This window comes from Vulpes lagopus, chromosome 2, assembly GCF_018345385.1.
Source record: "Vulpes lagopus strain Blue_001 chromosome 2, ASM1834538v1, whole genome shotgun sequence".
NCBI classification, from domain to species: Eukaryota; Metazoa; Chordata; class Mammalia; order Carnivora; family Canidae; genus Vulpes; species Vulpes lagopus.
The window spans coordinates 144,157,147-144,166,631 of record NC_054825.1 but is presented as its reverse complement, the minus strand read 5'-3'; the positions used below and the strand labels follow the sequence as shown (position 1 = coordinate 144,166,631).

At 51.6% G+C, this 9,485-nt stretch overlaps 1 long non-coding RNA gene across 1 annotated transcript in view; it reads left to right on the top strand.

Annotated features, from left to right (window-relative positions):
- The first annotated feature begins 2 nt into the window (after nucleotides 1-2).
- Nucleotides 3-9,485, top strand: part of LOC121482377 — an 86,865-nt gene continuing 77,382 nt past the window's right edge. Inside the window, exon 1 of the long non-coding RNA XR_005985596.1 lies at nucleotides 3-133. This is a non-coding gene — a long non-coding RNA (uncharacterized LOC121482377). The remainder of the gene's footprint in view (nucleotides 134-9,485) is intronic.

Sequence of the window (9,485 nt, the reverse complement as noted above, 5' to 3'; positions counted from 1 at the left end):
ACCCCGCCGCCCCGAACCCCCGGCGCTCGTTCTCGTGACAACAGAAAACTTCGCGCCCGGTTTTCCAGCTTGCAAACGGTTAAGTGACTTCCTGCAAACGCTAGAGTCCCAGCAACCCGCCTTCCAATCGAAAGTAAGTTGGTTGATGTCACTGACATTGGCCCGGCCAATCAGAAGGGCCGTTCCGAAAGCGAGCGCCCCGCGCCTGCAAACCCCGCGAGCTGGAGTGAAACTGGACGCAGCCTTGTGTGTCGTGGTGCTGGTAGTAAAAGTGAGACGTGTATGGGAGGGCAGGGGTGATGAGTAAATGCAATGTGAGTCAGTACCTAACAACAACAACCAAATGTCAGGCCAAGTTGTCCAAGAATAAGCACAAATGAGAAAGCATCATTTCTTTCTTTGTGTCTTTTCTTTCTTTCTTTCTTTCTTTCTTTCTTTCTTTCTTTCTTTCTTTCTTTCTTTCTTTCTTTCTTTCTTTCAGTTTGGGGATGCAGCATACTTCTGGGTAGATTTTTAATATACATGCAATGTGAGTCAGTACTTTAAAAGAAACGAAATATGTCAGGCGAAGTTGCACAAGAATAAACACAAATGAGAAAGCATCATTTCACTTCCCCCCCCCCCCTCCAGTTTGAGGCTGCAGCATGCTTTTGGGCAGATTTTTAATAATTCTTCAATCCAGGGACCCCTGGGTGGCTCAGTAGTGATCACAGCTCACGGTGTGATCCAGGGATCCTGGGATCAAATCCCACATCAGGCTCCCTGTGAGGAGCCTGCTTCTCCCTCTGCCTGTGTCTCTGCCTCTCTCTGTGTTTCTCATGAATAAATAAATAAAATTAAAAAAAAAACTATTAATGATCCTTCAAGCCAATGCATTGACTATGACCAATTCATATGAAAAATGTAGGGCTGACAAAAGTTCTGTTTAAACCAAATTCTTGGGATGCCTGGGTGGCTCAGTGGCTGAGCCTCTGTCTCCGGCTCAGGGTGTGATCCTGGAGACCAGGGATCAAGTCCCAGGTCAGGCTCCCTGCATGGAGCCTGTTTTTCCCTCTTCCTGTGTCTCTGCCTCTCTGTCTCTCTCATAAATGAACAAATAAAATCTAAAAAAAAAAAAAAAAAAGGCCTTTTTTACTATCTCACTATTCTTACACAAAATACCCCATCTTTGCTTTTGGGATACCTTTTCATTCCTCTCGTTCCTTAGTGCAGTTTATTCTAGGTAAATTATTTTAGTTTTGTTTTGAAGCTACTGTAACCCATCTTCAATTAAATGCAGACAAAAATTTGTATGACTCTTTTTAAAAACACCATTTTCTTTCCATAGACCCTTAGATGTGACTTCAGGGTTTGTTCCTCTTCCCTCACTTTACAAACGCCAAGACTGAGATGTATAGAAGTGACTTGTCTATCTTATCGGGTAGATAGTGACAGAGCTCAATTGAAACCATAAATCTAATGATTCCAAGCCCTTTGGGCTTTAAAACAACTGGGCTCTTCGATTTTGTGAAATATTAACTGTGCTAGACAGATTCTTAAGAACTGGAAGGAGCCAGAGATCCTTAGATATTGAATATTGTGGCATTACCTGATCAATGATTAGCATGGGTCCTGGAGTCTGATTAACTCAGTTTGCCCCTCCCTCTGAATGAATGATGGGTTGTTTTCCATCTTGAGAGCTGAGAAAAGAATCTAGGGCTAATGCCTCTTGCAGGAGGCAAACCATCAGCACAACTGGTTAAAAATACATTGATTTTCCTAATTGGGTATGAGAGGTACCTGCCTCTTAGTGATACAGATCCACTGAGGTCCAACCATGGCCCTCACTGGCTGTTAGCCTTGGTCAAGGGTTGGGAACATTACTCACACCAGTTTCCTGGTCTCTAAAGGTCCAAATTAACACTCCCGGTTTGAAGGCCAGTATAGTTTATTTTGACTTTGCTTTTGAAGTGATACAGGAAGATACAGCAGTAGGTTGACTATATGGAAAAGTGAAGTTTGGAAAAGGGGTGGCAGTCAACCACCAATGTTATCATCACCATCACTGTCACCATCACCAGCATGGAAAAGTAGGTACATCATGGCATGTGAAAGTGATGCCGTCTTAGAATTCTTGCATCCTAATCCCCTTAATTTTAGAAAAGAATTCACTGAAGCACAGGGGAGTTTGCCTACTTCATAATTTTTCTGGGACAAACTCTGTCCCCAAGGATAGATGATCATTTAGAAATTGCCTGTGCTTGCTTCCAAAACCAATGGTATCTCTCCAGGGTCTCTAGATCACCGCCTATATAGTCTCTTGAACTTGCATTGCAAATGGGCATTGCACTGGGTACCTCCAGACAGCCCTAGAGTTAATTAACATTCGGATTGTTCTAGAGGAGAACGAAAGTCTGATCTTTCCTTGGACATGAATGAATCAATCATCATAAGTTTTTTTAAAAATACGAACTTTCGCCTCCCTTACATCTTGCCCTCTTCTCTTTTATTAATTATCTTTAATTTAATTTGGTTTGGACTGGGCATAGACCATGAATTTTTCCAACTCATTCATTTCACAGGTATAAAGTAATAAAAGAAAAACCTAGATTTCATGCACATGAGTTTCTCTCACATATTTATAAGTGTATCTGCTGCTTGACTTGATTTAGAATAGCTTTTTAGAACCCAGAAATCCTAGAATTATAGAATGCTTTCCCCTTTATCTCTTTTTCCACTCATTCCTTCTTCAGATACTTATGTTTCAGTCAGGGAGCTAGGCATGGGGGAGTATAGAAATGACAGTCTATCCTCAATGACACTTAATATGTTAAAAACGAATTATATATTATTTTATATATATTACAAGTAATTCCTATATAACATATAATATGTAATACGCATGCATATATACATACATTATTTATATGATATCACAAAATAGCATCAATCACAAGTAATTCCTACATCAGTATTTTTTTCTGTGTGTAATCTAACAACAAGCTCTCTTTGCTCTATTGGGATGTGCGTTATAATAGTTTTATGATTAAAATCAGCTTACACTGTTTTGCCAGCATGTAGTTGTCCCAATTAAATTCTGGCAAAGTAAATTATCCCAAATTAATATGAATCATTTCTAATTACAATGAATAATTTACCAGTAAAGTATATATTATGCCACATAAATATGAGAGGTCTGTTTCTCCCCAATTTAGTCTTTGTAAATACACATTTCAAATCCACACAAACCAACTGGGAGGAGCACAGGAATTCAGACTATGACTGTGCTTCTAGTTTATAAGTATGTGTTTTCCTCTCTAAATTCTGTCTGAGGCTTGGCTTTATTATTCAAGTTCTCAAGAACAATCACTTATGGACTTGTAGCTAGAAGTCTTATTTTCTGTGCATCCTAAAATTATTATCATTATCACCTCCAGAAGAGGTGGTGCCTACAGTGAGCTGATTTTTTTGAGCAGTGTTTAGGCCAGCCTGGGGCAGAGAAGGGGCCTCCTCGGCCTGAGATGAGCAGTAGGACCTAGGCAACCTCTTAGAGGGATTCCCTTATCTGTGAATGAACAGGATTAGATGAATATATCTCCATAGTACCTTACAAACTCCAAATACTCTAGCCATCTCCCCCCTCCCAAAAAATCATACGGGAAAAAAACAGAACAAGACTTGGGTTCTTTAAACACCATCTCCTCTGCTGTACATCTACAAACAAGTCTTTATTTTATGGTCTTTTTTAAAAATTTAAATTCAATTAATTAACATATAATGTATTATTAGTTTTAGAGGTAGACTTTAGTGATTCATCGGTCTTATATAATACCCAGTGCTCTTTACATCGTGTACCCTCCTTAATTAAGGTCCATCACCAGTTACCCCATTCCCTCCACACCCCCAGTGAAGGTCAGAATATCCGAAATCAGTACTTAATGGGCCAGCAGGCACAATATAAACTTGCCCAGAATCCCTTAAATCCTTTTTTCCCCTTAATTTCATGGTCTCACTTTTTTTCCCCCTTCAAGCTAGCTTGTGCAAATTTTCCACCCTAGCCCCAGCCGAGGAATTTCTAGGCGATTGCAACCCATTCCCAGTACCCTTCCCTGGAGATTTTAATCCAAACTGAGCCCGGGGGCAGAGTCCCCCCCCCCCCGCCCCCCGCCGCCCCTCCGCGCTCTGGGTGGAGCTAATCACCTGGGGCTTAATCTAAGATACATATTGCCCAGTGTCATCTTTGCCCAAGGCCCAGGGAGGTTTGGGTTAGAGCAGTACTCCGTACGTAGTGGGTTCCGCCAACCCTGGCGTTTCTCACTCTTTCCTACTGGGAGGCGTGGACGGTGCTGGGCAGAGCTGCCAGCTTCCAGGCGGGAAGGAAGGAGGAGAACAGATGGCCCGCTGGGGGGAGGGGATCACGTGTCGGACCTCACTCGGGGCTGGATCCAGACTTGTTTCAGGACCCAGGCCCTTTGGCTTCAGCGACTCCACCTAGGCACAGAGCATGTATCTGGGGCGAAGCAGCGTTCATTATAGTGAAAGCTGGGGAGTCAGGGGAAGATGGTGAATTTGGGGAGGGGGAGGCGGGGCTGAAGGGATCGGGGCTTCCAGCAAAGGCAGTGTTCTGGATTTGAAATACAATCCGGTACGGCCCGATCTGCCGAAACCCCCGTGGCCATAACGTCAGTGAACGCGCAGCGGCTGGAGAGGGAGGGGGGCTCGGCCCGCGCGGAAACTTGCACAACGCCCTACTTTGCTCTCGCTCCACTTAGCAGCCTTCCGCAGAACTCCAGGCCTCTCCTTCGCCGAGCAGAAAGGCCACACGTTCATGCATATGCAGGAGGATAAGTTTAGCTAGCAGCCCCCGGCGCGCGGAGAGGCCCTGCGCGGCGCACCGTGCCTCACCCGCGCTCGGGGGCGGGCGCTCGGCGAGGGCAGCAGACGGGCGGGCGGCGCAGCCACTTGCGGGCTGCGCGCTCGGCCTGGCATCGCCCTTTTAAAAAGTCTTCCGCAGGCGGCCGCCGCAGCAGCAGCCGGAGGAGCCGAGTTCATCCGAGGACAGCCCCAGTTCTCAGAAATCCCTTCCCTGCTGGAACATCTAGCTCCCTTTACTGCAGTTGAACAAACTGCCCTAGATTGGGGGATGAGGAACCCGCCCCAAACTCGTGCAAGGAGCTCGGGGCGCCCGCGCCCACGTGAGCTAACCTTGAAATTAGCCCCCGCACCCGGCGGGAGGTGGGGAAGGCCGGCGGGGGTGAACGTGGGCGGGGGCCAGCTGTGCGCCCCGTGAGGCCCCAGCCCTTGGGTTTGCGCCCTCCGCTGGCGCGTACCGCCCCCACCACCCTGTTTCATAACTCTATCGGGTTGCATTTTTTTTTTCTTTTTTAACTCTTCGGGGTAAGATAGGTGCGTGTGTGTGTGTGTGTGTGTGTGTGTTGGCGGAGGTTGCGGGGCGGGTGGAGCCACCTTCCCCATCCCCCCAGCCCGCGAGGAAGAGGAAAACCTGCCCTGCGGTCTCCCCTGGGAACACTGCGGAGTAGGGTGTCGGGATGACATCAGCTTCTAAACATAGCCCGCACCGCACCCCAACTCCGAGCGCCGCTCGCAGGGCCGGGCGGGAGCGCGGGGAGCGCAGGGAGGCGGGTGCTGCTGTCCGCGGGCGGGGCGGGGCGGGGCGGCGCGGGGCGGGCCGGCCGGGCTGTGCGGGAGGAGATGACTTTGCAGGAATCCTGCTCGCAGAGTTTGCAGGCGGTCTCTCCCGCGCTGCTGGGGCCGCGGGCTTAGGGAACATTCCTGCCGCTCCGCGCTCCCCGCTGCCCCGCAAAAAGCCACATGCACACGTGCGCACGCACGCAACCCTGGGAGCTAAGGTGTCTTTCTGTATCTAAATCAACCCCGCCCTGAGCCGTGGCGCCCCGGTGGGGGCCGCCCGGGGGCACCGCGCCCTCCAGCCCCGCGCCTGCCTCGGGGCTCAGCCCGTGAGGGGGTCGGCGCGGGCCTCCCGGTGAGTCAGAAGGGCTGTGCTTCCTGTGGTTGTTGTGGAACAGTTTGTCCTTTTTACCACCGCCCCCCCGCCCCGTCTCCACCCCCTTGGTAAATATAGCGCTCACGTTTCATCATCTCTTTGTCCAACGAGCGCCAGACACCCCGGCCCGCGGTCCCCGCCGCCTCCCCCTCCTCCCCGCTCGCGGTTACCTCGCATAACCCCGCGCGGGCAGGCGGCGGGCAGCAGCCTGCCCCGCGGGCCCCGCCAGCCCTGCGCCCCAGCGCCTCCCGGAGCGGCGCGCCCCCACCCACCCCCTCCCGTCCCCTCCCCTGCTGCCGAGTCCCGCTCAAGTTGTGCCCCCAAGCCGCCGCCCCGCCCCTCCGGCCCGGCGTCCCGGGGACCCAGTCTGGATCTGTGTAGGTGCTGGGCGTGGACGCCCCTTCTTCGCGGCCCCGGGCGTCACCCCGCCCTCGGGCCGGTGCTGGGCCTTCCGCTTGCGAACCCCCCTCCACCCCCGGCCCCCCTCCCGAGCGCAGGTGACGAGCTGCTGAGACAGTGTCTGATTCACAGCTAAAGCTGCGGCGCGTACTTGTAGGGCTGGGGGTGGGGGTGGGGGTGGGGGTGGGGGGCGCGTAGGTTCCCGAGGGGAGTGGGCTGCAGGGGCGGGAAGAGCTAGGTGGGTGGCTGGCAGCCGAGAAGCGCGTGCCTCCCCTTCCCTCTCTCCCTCTTCCCCTCCCGGTTTCATTTCCACACATACAGCCACCCACCGGGGACCGGAGGCGGCTGGTGTTCTCTGAACGCAGGGAACTGGCTCTCTCTGTGGTCTCCTGTTTACTTCCCTCCTCCTCTTCCCCCTCCCTCCTCCTCGCCCCCACCGCCCCACGCCTCCTCCCGCCCCCAAGCAGCTGGGAAAGCTGCAGCAAAACACTGCAGTCATGAGATTTCCCTGGACCCGAGCTGTGGCCTGGGTTTGCCCTGCCCTGCCCTGCCCTGCCCTGCCCTGCCTTGCCCTGCGTCCACTTGGGGCACTTGGTCCTGGAAAGAAAGGCTCTTGGGGCTCCCCATCCAGGAATGTGGAAGAGGTGACAGCCTCCCCCCACCTCCCTCCCTCTTCCTCTCCCCCCTTGGCACCAGATACCATCCTGTGGGGGCTCCGCCTGGCTGCCTTTTTTGGCCAGGGCTCTGGGCCACCCCCGTGAGTGGCCACCTGTCCAGGGAGGGGCAGTGAGAGAACTGCCGGGGTGTGAGAACTCCGTATCCAGGATGCTGCAGGGCTGCCTGATTTGCCATCACAAGGCTGTCCTGTGCCTGCTGGGGTGCCCAGAGTCCCCTGCTGACCCAGGCTTTCAGGCAGAGCCCCCAAAACCTGCTCCGGGGGACCCACCCTCTCCTTAGGGAGTCTGGCAAAACCTTCCCTTTCTAAGCTTGCTTCCCAGCTGGGAAGAATTCAGCCTCTCTTCCTAAGTAAGCTGAATGAACAGAGCTCCGGGGAGGCCTTGAGGGTGAGCTCTGGGTGCCCACTGCCTGGAGTTCACCCCTATTTCAAAACCACCCCTTCACCATCGCTCTCTGCTCCACTGCCATGGTTACCAGCTCCCTGTCCTGCGGCAGCACAAGCGTTGAGCAGAGGCAGAAACAAACAAGGGCATTTTAAATGTTCTTTTAAATATTCCCAAACAACAGCCTTGGTATTTGGGTAGTGGAGAAGAGGGAATAGAAGTCCTGACAGTTCCTTGGTTTCCTTCTGACCCTGTGACCCTGAATCAATCCCTCACCCTAATTGGCCTCTCAGCTGCCAAAGGGAGGGAAAGAAGCTTATTGAGATACTAGAGCGTGGAATTGAGAACAGAACAGGTCCACCCACGCTGGTGAATCTTACTAGTTCTCCCCTCCCCGGCAGACTTATCCACATGCCACCCCGCCCCCCGCAACCCAGCTGCTGGGGCTATACCACCATCAGACCAGCCACCCCTGCTTGCCGCTGTCTTTAGCAGCATGTCTTGCGTATTCCCTCTCATTCCCAGAGATTCTGGCGTGGGAATCACGGTCCTCCACCTCCACCCCACCCCACCCCATCCTTGTTGACGTTTTCTGGGGAATTTAGCAGCCTTGCGGAATAAGGACCTATCTGGAACCCCAGACCTTACACTGCAACCATTTCTCCCTCCACCCTGCCTTGGAGTTTGGTCATGTGGGTACCCCCCCCTTTTTTTTACCTCTAAACAGCACCACCTCTGCTCTTTATATCTCAAGCGTTCTGTTCCCTGCCCAACTCGTCTTTCCCTTTCCTAATTACCCCATTTGAACCATTCTTTGACCTTATTATGACCTCCAACCTACTTTTTCACTGTTCCTGTCGCCCTTATAGCCTCACTACCCTCCTGTCCAGCTTAGATTTCATGCTCTCTATCTGTCCCTATGGCATCCATACACACCTCGCTTTCTTCTTCCTGGGACCACCACCCCGCTCCCCCACCCCCGGCAAAACCCTGATTCTGTCCAACTTAACACACTGGGCACAAACAACAGTGCTGTCGTCACTAACTACGATCATAAATCTCAAGTGGGCTCTCAGTGCTGCCCTTCTGCATTTCCCTAGTCGGTTAGCTCTCTCACACTCTGAAACGACACTGTACTTCGAAGCCTCAGATACCGCGTAGCTCTCCCCTTCCTCACTCCGAGCTGAGAACCCTGCTTCTTAATCACAGACCAAATAAAAGCAATTTCACAAGCACTGCCTCCTCTTCCCCTGCGCCACGGCTTCCATCCGGCCTGCCTCTCTGCCTGCCTCTGCCTCCCCTCCTGCCACATGGAGGTGGTATCCCTGACCCTATCTACAGCAGACCCCCCCACTTGGCACCAAGGTCCCTCCCTCTCTTGACCATTTAGTGGCTGCTCCTGGAGTTCTCTCTCCTGCTCATCAGTTGTCTTCTTCTTCTTCTTCTTCTTCTTCTTCTTCTTCTTCTTCTTCTTTTTGAGAGAGAGAGTGAGCTGGGGGGGCAGAGGGAAAAAGAGAAGCAGACTCCCTGCTGAGCAGGAAGTCTGACGTGGGGCTTGATCCCAGGACCCTGAGATCATGACCTGAGCTGAAGACAGATGTTTAACCAACTGAACCACCCAGGCACCCTAGTTGTCCCCCTCTTCTAAATAATTCATGTTGACAGAAAAACATGGTGTACTCCATTTTTTTTAAAGAGAGAGAGAGAGCACACATGCATGTGTGAGCAACAGGGGTGGGGCAGAGGGAGAGGGAGAGAATCTTAAGCAAACTCCATGCTCAGCACAGAGCCCATTGAGGATCTTAATCTTAGGACCCGGAGATCATGTCCTAGCTGGAATCAAGAGTCCAACACTTACACAACTGAGCCACCCAACCCCCCCTTCCTCTATCTGTCTATCTATCTATCTATCTATCTATCTATCTATCTATCTATCTATCTATCTAATCTATCGCGTTAGCTCCAAATTCCCCTCCATTATTACTCCTTTTGCCACTTTTTCTTGGCTGCAAACATCTCAA